Here is a 12,627-nt window from a genome sequence, read left to right on the forward strand (position 1 = left end):
TTTTTTCAAAAAACAGGAACTATCGATAAAAAACTTTTTGTCCCGGAAATTTTCGAAATTGAAAAAAAAACAAATTTTGGTCTGAAAATTGAAATTTAGTTGTGGGAAAAAAATTATCAATTGAATTCTTAGTAATCGATAAGATTTTTAAGGCAGAGCAACTTTCTACAAAATCGGCCGATTTCGACCATTTTTATTTTTTGTATTTTCTTATTTGATTTAAACTTTGTGGGGGCCTTCCCTATGACCAAATAAGCTATTTTGCGTCATTGGTTCACCCATACAAGTCTCCATACAATTTTGGCTGCTGTCCATACAAAAATGATATATAAATATTCAAACAGCTGTAACTTTTGAGTGAATTGTCTGATCAATTTGGTGTCTTCGGCAAAGTTGTAGGTATTGTTGAGGACTTTTGAGAAAAAAATAGGTAAACGAAAAAAAAAATTTGCAGATTTTTTTATCAACATTTTTTTTTACTAAAACTCAATTTCCCAAAATACGTATTTTTTGATTTTCGAGATTTTTTGATATGTTTTGGGGGACAAAAATCCGCAACTTTTGAGCCAGTTATGAATTTTTGAAAAAATAGTGATTTTTGGAAAAAATTGAAGTTTCATGCAAAAACAAGTTTGACATTACTTTTTAATGCAAAATTGAATCTGCAATCGAAAAGTACTTTACAGATTTTTTGATAAAGGGCTCCGTTTTCAAGATATAGCCACCGAAAGTTTGATTTTAGCGAAATATTTGCAGTTTTTCAATTTTTAAAAATAGTGACCATGAGAGACAACTTCAAAAATTTTTTTTTTGAAAAGATCAGAAATTTTGCTATAAAATTGTCTAAGTGACATTGAAAATTGGACCTCGTGTTGCTGAGATAGAGCCGCTTTAAGAAAAAGAAACACGAAAATTTAAGTTTTCCACCAAAAAAACCCACCATTTTCTAATGACGATACCTCAGCAACTAATGGTCCGATTACACAGCGTAACAAAATATTTTTTTTATTTTTTGGCAGCACGAAAAAAAAAGCTCCTCTAGGGATTGGCTTCCCGAACACAATGCAACCTGGCGCATATTTTTATTGTTATCCTAACTCGAGATATTCAATGCAGAAGTTTTGCATATGAATCACCCCCCGTCGAACAAATATTTTTTATTTTGTTTTCTCTGTAACTTCTGATCAATTAGGTCTTTTTGGATGCTTCCGGTGTCATTCGACGGTAAATTGTTAGAAAAACTTAAAATTTGGTCCCATTGGCCGGTTCCCGTAACCGGTTCCGGAGGAAATCCGGAATATTGGCCAAAACTGTGCAGAAACTTCAAAAAAATATTTTTGCCCTTAATGCGAAGAAAACACACTACAGCATGACACAATCCATACAAACTAAGAAATTGTTGGTCCCAGCATGTTTTGAGATGTATCATTGCAAATGTGGCCATAGAGAACCGGTCCCGGCCAATCCGGATCCAGAAACTAAAAAAAAATTAGGCGATATTTTCACAATTCCAATATGTCAGACAATTTTAGAAAAAAGTTGTGTTGAAGCATTCTTTGCTACTTTATATTTTCTGACCACTAACACATGGCCAAGTGGCCAACGGGAACCTGTTCTGAATGTTCCGGATCACGGAATCAGTGGACACTTGACATTTTTATTAATTTTATAAAGCATATGTCCATTCATGAAATTTTTAAAGATTCCTGTAAAAAAATCTGAAATCATTTCAAATCAGAAATAGAAATGTTGCCAAGTGGCCAACGGGAACCTGCTCTGAATGTTCCGGATCAGGGAACCAGTGGACTTTTGAAATTTCAATAAATTCTTTAAAGCTTTTTTTTATTAAGATTGTTTTTGATTTCTGGATAAAATCTGAATTTATTTAAAATTAGAATTAGAAATGTTGCCAAGTGGCCAACGGGAACCTGTTCAGAATGTTCCGGATTATGGAATCAGTGGACACTTGACATTTTTATTAATTTTATAAAGCATATGTCCATTCATGAAATTTAAAGATTCCTGTAAAAAAATCTGAAATCATTTCAAATCTGAAATAGAAATGTTGCCAAGTGGCCAACGGGAACCTGTTCTGAATGTTCCGTATCACGGAATCAGTGGACACTTGATTTTTTTAAATTTATTTTACATTTTTCCAATCATGAAATTTACAGATTCCTGGAGAAAAATCAGAAATAATTTCAAATCAGAAACATAAATGTTGCTAAGTTGCCAACGGAAATCTGCTCTGAATGAAAATAAAAATATGTTTTCATTAATTTTATAAAGACGTTATTAATGAAAAAAAAAACAAGATTTCTGAAAAAACTGAATTCATTCAAAATCAGAATCTGAAATGTGGTCAAGTGGCCAACGGGAACCTGTTCTGAATGTTCCGGAATAGGGGACCAGCAGACATTTAAAATTTTATTAATTCTTCAACTTTTTTTTCTAGATTTCTACAAAAAATCTAAATTAATTTAAAATCAGAATTAGAAATGTTGCCGAGTAGCAAACGGGAATAAAAAATATGGCCATTAGTAACCGGCTCCCGTCAATCCTGATCAGGGATCTAGAAGACAGTTGGGCAACATTGCGGGTGGTCCGGATCAGGGAACTCGTTTTTTAATTAATCTGTTGTAATTGAATTAAACAAACATTTAAGTTTTCAAAACATTTTAAATTTTAGTTTTGTCTGAACATATCTAAAGGAATGGCCATAAAAAATATGTCCATTGCGAACCTGTATTGTTATCTTCACAAATACAATTTTCCAAGCAAATCTAAAGAAAAGTACGATATTTTTGTATACCTTCCATCTTTATATTTTATTAATTTCAAAACATGGTCACTTAATCTGGAACTTGTTCCAAATGTTCCAGATCGCATGATTGTTGAGAAAAAAGGCGGCCGTCTTGATCCTAATCAAATTATCCGAGATCAGCTTGCTTAGAAAAAATGAAAATGACATATTTCAACACCAAAACATAGCTAGGTGGTCCTTGGGAATAAGTTTCGAGTAAGGGAACCAAAAAACAAAAAATTTGTCATGTTTCCCGTAGTTTATCACATTAGTTAGAAGTGATTAATTACCTCACTTCCACTTTGTTTTATGGTGAGATGATAAAATAAAAACACATGTTTGTACCTAAAGACAAACATTTGCTTTAATGATTCATCGATTTTGCCTAAATTGCTTTAAATCATTGCATGAAAAATCACTTCTATTTAAAATTATACCAAACAAATACAAAATCACAACCTTCTTTGTCCTTACGTCGGAGCAAAACCTCTTAACGTTTGTTTTCGTTTTGTTCTTTTGCACACTTTTCGTAAATTTGAAGTTTGAGGTTCTCTCTTGTCCTCAAACAAAGTGATACGACATAATGGCATAGATTGGCTAAGCGATTTAGATCACATTGAAAAAATGAATATCCTGTTTTTATAATAATTAGGTTTTTATTTTATTTATTTCTATTAAAATAAAACCATTTAGAAACATTATGCGTAAATTTTAACATTCGTTACAAATATTCATGTATCTAAAACAATATTTATTTTTAACGAAAAAATTGGTTTTGTTTTTAGTCGGAAAAGATTTATTTTTACTTTTCTGTAACTAGCTTAAGCAAAAATTAAATGTTGTGTATTGCTATACGACATAAATTGCATAGTTTAATAAAGTTAAATTAAAATAAAAAATACAAATCTGTATAGCTGACCTGAAATTGTCTGTATTAAGAGAGAATATAATAAACCCATGATATGTACTAAAACTAAAATTCAATTTACTGTCATAGAATTGGTCGTCAGTTAAGCAAGTGATTTCACAGCAAAATGTCAACAAAAGACTGCATTCGCTCTCCAGAACATTTTTGCTTCGTTTGTGGTCAATTTATAAGCCGCCGAGGCAAAAAATATGATATAAGTACTAACGACCGCCTTCGAAAAGCTTATGAACAGTTTTTTGGATTAAAAGTCGTGAACCTAGGTGAACCGTGGATGCCGAACAACGTGTGTTTATCTTGCGAAATTGCATTATCAAGTATGTGTTTTAAACATTTAATAATAAAATAAAGATCAAATTTCGACAAGCGCACCACTTTTACAGAATCTGTTCAAAATAGAAGCCTCGGTCCAAAATTTTACAGGCCTAGAATTTGGTCACAGCCCAAGGAACATCCAGGTGATTGTTTTTTTTGTTTGGCGGTAATTAAAAGAGGAATCGAAGAAAATTATTTGCCAAACTTACCATCGTCAGAAGCTGTGAAATATAGAGAAACAAACGAAGATTCTACTGCTGGACCAAGTGGAGCACAAGGTGGCATTATTTTTAAAAGATATTACGATTAGCACTAATCACTATTTTAATTCAGGAGGAAATAATGCTGATTGTGGACAGATTGCTGTTGAAAGGCCTGGTGATGCTACTGCTGGACCTAGTGGAGCACAAGGTGATATTGTTTTTAAAAGATTTTACGATTAATACTAACCACTATTTTTTACAGGGGGAAATAATGCTAATCGTGGACAGATTGCTGTTGAAAGGCCTGGTGAACTTGATGGAACAGATACAACAGAAAGAAATGATGGCTCTAGCTCAAGTATATCAGTATTAGGTATCATTGTTACCGAAACTAGAAAGGTTGGAAATTTTAATTTATATGAATTTCTATCCTTCAGGTGAGAACGTAGACCATCAAAAAAATGCCCACGGTGCAAATGCTGTTGGGAAAAGAGCAGTTGAGGTTGCGGGTAATGATAACGGTGACCATCAGCACAGCCACTCTCCGGATAATTTTTGCTACGTCTGCGGGGAATACATTTCTGTATCTGCAAGGAAATATCCAATGATAAAAGCCACAAAAGTTTATCTTGCCTACGAAGCATGCTTAAAAACCGAAATAACTAATCTGAATGAATCTTGGGTACCACATTACGTATGTGCTGTTTGTTACACCGAATTGATTGGTAAAGTTTAGTATGCCTATTGAAATAATGAAGAAATAAATCGATATTTAATTTCAGCGTGTCACAAAAATTCACAACAATTCAAGTATATTTCGCCAAGGATATGGCGTAAACCAGTCGACGTAAGTGAATGCTATTTTGCCTTTCACAAATTCGACCTGGTATTTCAAAAAATGAGTACCCTGTTGCCAGTTCGTCGGAACCACCAATCGAGTTCAATTCCATGCAAAAAAAAGCCGATTGTCCTGCTGATAACCTTGAAGTACCCAGTTTTGCATCTTTAATTACCGCTAGTTCCATCAGTGTGCCGCACTCCGAATACCAACCGGAAGAAGAACCCGATGATACGCCCCATTTCCCGAACCAAAAGGAAATTGACGATCTTATAAAAGATTTGGGTCTCGGCAAATCGAAAGCAGAGCTTTTAACATCACGACTAAAAGAATGGAAAATAGTTGACAAATCAGTAAAGATAACGGCCCAACGGAAACGAGACGAGGCTTATTCGCGCTTTTATACGTATGATGAAGCTGTTTGCTACTGCAAAGACATACCTGGTAAGTCAATCAATGTGATTTATACCTTTCTGCCAGAAATCTCAGAATGTTGTATAAAGTGTCAGTGAAAAAAAAGAAAAATAAAACAATATAATATTATATTATTAACATAGAATTGCTAAATAAAAATTTGGGGTGGATATAACACCGTTTTGGAGGTCTTTGTATCGATAGAATAGATTTTTCGTTGGAATTTCGTACCACCCCGGAATTACGTCGTCGGAAAATCCGCCTGCATCCGAACCGGTCCACTATTCACAAGTCAACCTATGTGTCCGGAAAAGGCATAACATTTCCGATCTTTTGATACCCGAACATCTAGGTTTTCTATACAACCCACGTTTTAAAATACCTGAGCAAAAAGTATGTTTGATCCACGAGAACAAAAATTACGAAAGTCCATACATTCTTGCCAGGTTGCTCAAACGAAATCATAACAACATTTTTACCTAGGTACATGGTTGTTACGGACGGCGCGGATTTGCTGACTAATTTTGCTCAGGCGCGGATTTCGCGCGGATGGCAATTTTGATGAAAAAATAGATAAATGGATAGAATTACTTTCAAGTTATTATGAAAAATAATATCAAGAATAACGAGAATTTGTTTTTTTTTTCATTGAGTGCAATTCCAATTTTTTATTAATTGATTTTATTCTGAAAATGTTTGTTTGTATTTTCTTAATACGAACCGTCGAAAAATTAAGATGAAGTTTATGTAGAGATTATTTTTTAAATGTATGGTTGAGAATTTCTTAAATATAATTATTACTACACTTAACTCATTTCTTAATATATCCGGCTCTGGAAATGTAATTTCTATTGAGTTTTGAGTAATGTATTTTTTAACCTTATTTATTTTTAATTTTAAAGTGAATATATTATATTTGCCTTTGAATTTAAGATGCGATTTACCCGTAGAAATATTTTTCTAAATTTAAACATTCTTGGCGAAAAACAAAAAGATCAGAACATTCAAAAATTAATTCTCAATCATTTAAAATTCAAATTTCAAAAATTCGAAACTTTTATTATATTTTAGAAGTTTAAAAAAAAATTCAGTTTAAAAAAATTTCGAATTTCTAAAATCGTAATTTAAGAATTCCAAAACTTCAAAAATCGGAAATCTCAAAAATCTCAAATAAAATATAAATTATTAAATTCTAAAATTCTATAATTCTTAAATTCTTCAATTCTTAAATTCTTAAATTCTTAAATTCTTAAATTCTCAAATTCTTAAATTCTTAAATTCTTAAATTCTTAAATTCTTAAATTCTTAAATTCTTAAATTCTTAAATTCTTAAATTCTTAAATTTTAAATTCTTAAATTCTTAAATTCTTAAATTCTTAAATTCTTAAATTTTAAATTCTTAAATTCTTAAATTCTTAAATTCTTAAATTCTTAAATTCTTAAATTCTTAAATTCTTAAATTCTTAAATTCTTAAATTTTAAATTCTTAAATTCTTAAATTCTTAAATTCTTAAATTCTTAAATTCTTAAATTCTTAAATTCTTAAATTCTTAAATTCTTAAATTCTTAAATTCTTAAATTCTTAAATTCTTAAATTCTTAAATTCTTAAATTCTTAAATTTAAATTCTTAAATTCTTAAATTCTTAAATTCTTAAATTCTTAAATTCTTAAATTCTTAAATTCTTAAATTCTTAAATTCTTAAATTCTTAAATTCTTAAATTCTTAAATTCTTAAATCTTAAATTCTTAAATTCTTAAATTCTTAAATTCTTAAATTCTTAAATTCTTAAATTTTAAATTCTTAAATTCTTAAATTCTTAAATTCTTAAATTCTTAAATTCTTAAATTTAAATTCTTAAATTCTTAAATTCTTAAATTCTTAAATTCTTAAATTCTTAATTCTTAAATTCTTAATTCTTAAATTCTTAAATTCTTAAATTCTTAAATTCTTAAATCTTAAATTCTTAAATTCTTAAATTCTTAAATTCTTAAATTCTTAAATTCTTAAATTCTTAAATTCTTAAATTCTTAAATTCTTAAATTCTTAAATTCTTAAATTCTTAAATTCTTAAATTCTTAAATTCTTAAATTCTTAAATTCTTAAATTCTTAAATTCTTAAATTCTTAAATTCTTAAATTCTTAAATTTTAAATTCTTAAATTCTTAAATTTAAATTCTTAAATTCTTAAATTCTTAAATTCTTAAATTCTTAAATTCTTAAATTCTTAAATTCTTAAATTCTTAAATTCTTAAATTCTTAAATTTTAAATTCTTAAATTCTTAAATTCTTAAATTTTAAATTCTTAAATTCTTAAATTCTTAAATTCTTAAATTCTTAAATTCTTAAATTCTTAAATTCTTAAATTCTTAAATTCTTAAATTCTTAAATTTAAATTCTTAAATTCTTAAATTCTTAAATTTAAATTCTTAAATTCTTAAATTCTTAAATTTAAATTCTTAAATTCTTAAATTCTTAAATTCTTAAATTCTTAAATTCTTAAATTCTTAAATTCTTAAATTCTTAAATTCTTAAATTCTTAAATTCTTAAATTTTAAATTCTTAAATTCTTAAATTCTTAAATTCTTAAATTCTTAAATTCTTAAATTCTTAAATTCTTAAATTCTTAAATTCTTAAATTCTTAAATTCTTAAATTCTTAAATTCTTAAATTCTTAAATTCTTAAATTCTTAAATTCTTAAATTCTTAAATTCTTAAATTCTTAAATTCTTAAATTCTTAAATTCTTAAATTCTTAAATTCTTAAATTCTTAAATTCTTAAATTCTTAAATTCTTAAATTCTTAAATTCTTAAATTCTTAAATTCTTAAATTCTTAAATTCTTAAATTCTTAAATTCTTAAATTCTTAAATTTAATTCTTTAATTCTTTAAATTCTTAAATTCTTAAATTCTTAAATTCTTAAATTCTTAAATTCTTAAATTCTTAAATTTAAATTCTTAAATTTTAAATTCTTAAATTCTTAAATTCTTAAATTCTTAAATTCTTAAATTCTTAAATTCTTAAATTCTTAAATTCTTAAATTCTTAAATTCTTAAATTCTTAAATTCTTAAATTCTTAAATTCTTAAATTCTTAAATTCTTAAATTCTTAAATTCTTAAATTCTTAAATTCTTAAATTCTTAAATTCTTAAATTCTTAAATTCTTAAATTTTTAGAAGAAAATATTTCAAATATATTTAGTGAGGAATTTGGAATACAATATGAATTAAAATTCATAGGTTTTGAATTTTTAGAATTTCGAAATCTAATATTTAATCATATTAAAATTGTAGATTTTGTTTTTTTTGAGCTTATATTTTTAAAGTTAAATTTCATTTATTAGATTTTTAAATATTGTTTATATTGGTTTATAATTTTCTATTTTGTTTATATTGGTCAAAATTATTGTAGTGTCCCTCTGATTTGCAAAAAGACACTTTTCTTGATGTCTCTTGAGGCATTTTTAAAAGGATTTTTGCTTCATTCCATTTTGGGTATCAAAAGATCGGAAATTTTATGTCCTTTTCGATGGCAATTCCAACGAAAAATCAATTCTATTGATACACAGACCCTCAAAACGATATTATATCTACTCCAAATAAACATTTTTCGCAATTCTATGGTAATACATAAGGGTAGAGATAAATTAAAAAAAATGCAAAATTAATTTAGATAAGTTCTACATAGAATTTCCAGAGTTATTTTAACTCTTTTACAAAATAGTTAGTAAACTTTATTATTAATCCGAATTTTTTTTAATTTGTCAAGGATGGCTATTTGGAGTTGAGACACTGGATTTATGGTGATTTGTCAACAAATAACTGTATTTATGTATTTTTTTCGAAAGGTGTACAAACTTTTGTTGCACCTTTTTTGATTTTCGTAATAGTATTTGTTATAAAACTTTATATAGGAATCATCTTTTGATGAGCTTTTTGTAGCAAATAAATACTTTGTTTACATACTGTATAATCATAAGGCTGGTACAAACATTTTTAAAAGTTTTTGTCCCCTAAAACATCTCTAACAAATCTCGAAAATCAAAAGCTACGTATTTTGGGAAATTGAGTTTTTGTGAAAAAAAGTTGATTGAAAAATCTGCAATTTTTTTCGTGTACCTATTTTTCTCAACAGTCCTCAACAATACTTACAACTTTGCCGAAGGCAAATTTTTTCAGAAAATTCACTCAATTACACTCAGTTAAAGCTGTTTGAATATTTTCTTACCATTTTTTATGGACAGCAGCCAAAATTGTATGGAGACTTGTATGGGTGAACCAATGACACAAAATAGCTTCTTTGGTCCCCACAAAGTTTAAGCCAAATAAAAAAATACAAATAAAACCATTTCCGGTTTTGGTAAAGAATTGCTCATGTTTGGGATGATTAAAAAATATCGTGAATTTTGAAAATTTTCAATTTACGGAACCGCAAAAACCTTTTTTTGCTCAAATTTTGGTTTTCGTCAAATCTAGCATTTTTTAAAACTAATGATTGAAAACCAACTGAACTAGAGTAAAATGCATTTATGAGGAACTTTGATTTGCATAAGAATGTAACCATTTCGAACTACAATTCAATTACTTTTTTACTTACATAGAGTAATTTCCTTTCTTTAAGCAGAAATATTTCTTTGTGAATTAAATTCTTTAGAATCATGACCCAGAAAATTATTGTTAAAACTTTGTTATTTTTTCAGGTTTGTTTACAGCCATCGGTATCTCATTGAACGTTGGTGAATGGCGGCTATTTATTGACGGTTCGTCAACATCGATAAAAGTTGTTCTCCTTCATAACAGAACGGGAAAAGAAAGGCTTCCGTCGCTTCCAATAGCTTATTCGAAGCTTTTAAAAGAAAGCTTCGAATGTACGAAGTTAATTTTGGAGCTGATTAAGTATGAAAACTACAAATGGGAAGTTATAGGCGACTTCAAAATGGTGTCCTTTTGATGGGGTTGCAGGGTGGTTACACCAAGTTTCCCTGCCATCTATGCCTTTTCGATAGCAGGAATGATGATCTGCACTACAAAATTCGTGACTGGCCAGCTCGGAAAGAGTTTACTATTGGAATAAACAACGTGAAGTGGGCTCCGTTGGTTCAACAGGAAACATACTTATGCCGCCCTTACACATCAAACTAGGGCTTATGAAGCAGTTTGTGAAGGCGCTACCTGCCAACTCAGAACCGTTCAAGTTTTTGAAAAACATGTTTCCACGATTGACGGAGGGAAAAATTACAGCGGGTGTTTTTACAGGACCCCAAATCAGGGCTGTTTTTTCGAAAGATGAATTTAAAAAAATGCTAAACATGGACCAGAAAAACGCGTGGACAAGTTTTCAGGCTGTCGTGGATGGGTTTCTAGGAGGAAAAGGGACCCTAATTATAAACAATTGGTCGAAACCATGTTGAGAAACTTCAACAAGATGGGGTGTAGAATGTCGCACAAGTTGCACATTCTACACTCCCACCTAGAAGTTTTTAAAGAAAACTCAGGTAGATATTCTGAAGAACAGGGGGAATACTTCCACCAAGAAATAAAAAAAATTGAAGAACGATATAAAGGCCAGAATAACCCAATAAGTATGATAGGAGATTACGTTTGGAGTTTGACAAGAACAACTAATGAATGTTACAAGCGGCAATCTGGACCTAGTTCCGTTTTTGTAAGCCCTTGATTTTTATGTGTCGATTTAAATGTTCGTATTGTTTTCAAAATGTATTCTTTTTCATTTGATGTATTCCACATTTTTTTCTTTTTATATATTCTACCATTTTAAGTCAACTGCCAATAATAAAAGTAAGAACATGATGTCAATAATAAACCTTTGCTTGAATGAAATTAAATATAACATAACATCTCATTTTTTTCTTATATTAAACTAGAATGTCAGTTAGCAAGAACAAAGAAGCATACACATACCGATGCCTTTATGCTCTCTTGTATTAAACTTGCTGGGATTCCTACCTGGATAGAACAAGAGTGCACAAAGGCATCGATAGAAAAATGTTTGCAAAGTATTAACCTTCCTACAGTAAATCTAAAAAAAATTCGCTATGCCCATTGCTTAGAACTTTTTTTAAACTGAAACGTATGTTTAACCCTTTCAGGCCTGAATAAAAAAAATGGGAAATTAAAATATGGAAAAAGGAAATTATAGGCTAGTTTAGGAAATTTTGATTTTGGGTCATATATGACCCATGAGGCCTGAAAGGGTTAATTCATTTACACAAGATTAAAGAAATACGGTATGAGGCATCGGTATGAGTCCTCTAGTTCCTTGATTCGCCAAGGTTTTAAAAACATCGTTTCTATTTTAAACCTTCTTGAAAAATTGGAGTTTTGATAATGTTGTCCAATTGTTTTCTGGTTTCCTGATCCGGAGTGACCGGAACCCGTTACCAATGGTCATATTTTTATGGCCATATTTTTAATCCCGTTTGACACTTAGCCACATTTCTAATAATTAATTTAATTAAGTTCAGGTTTTATTCCAGAAACCTTAAAAATATTTTAATTTAAATATGCTATAAAAATGTATACAAATTTCAAGTATCCACTGGTACGGAACATTGAGAACAGGTGCCTGTTGGCCACTTGGCCACATTTCTTGTTCTGATTTAAATTCATTCAGACTTTTTCCAGGATTTTTGATTTTTTTATAACATAAATAAAAACTTCAAAAACTGGTTCCCTGATCCGGAACATTCGAAACGGGTTCTTTTTGGCCACTTGGCACATCTCTTATTCTGATTTTAAATTAATTCTGATTTTTTCCAAGAAATTTGAAATTTTATACATAAAACAAATGCTTTGCAAAAATATTCAACTTTCCACTGGTTCCATGATCCGGAACATTCTGAACAGGTTCCCGTTGGCCACTTGGCAACATTTCTAATTCTAATTTAAATAAATTCAGATTTTATCCAGAAATCAAAAACAATCTTAATAAAAAAAGCTTTAAAGAATTTATTGAAATTTCAAAATTCCACTGGTTCCCTGATCCGGAACATTCAGAGCAGGTTCCCGTTGGCCACTTGGCAACATTTCTATTTCTGATTTGAAATGATTTCAGATTTTTACAGGAATCTTTAAAAATTTCATGAATGGACATATGCTTTATAAAATTA

General features: G+C 29.1%; 1 protein-coding gene across 1 annotated transcript in view; it reads left to right on the forward strand.

The window, feature by feature from the left end:
* The window catches only part of LOC6046866 (HIV Tat-specific factor 1), a 183,050-nt gene that overhangs the window by 17,874 nt on the left and 152,549 nt on the right, over nt 1–12,627 (forward strand).

Source organism: Culex quinquefasciatus, chromosome 3 (genome assembly GCF_015732765.1).
Source record: "Culex quinquefasciatus strain JHB chromosome 3, VPISU_Cqui_1.0_pri_paternal, whole genome shotgun sequence".
Taxonomy (NCBI): Eukaryota; Metazoa; Arthropoda; class Insecta; order Diptera; family Culicidae; genus Culex; species Culex quinquefasciatus.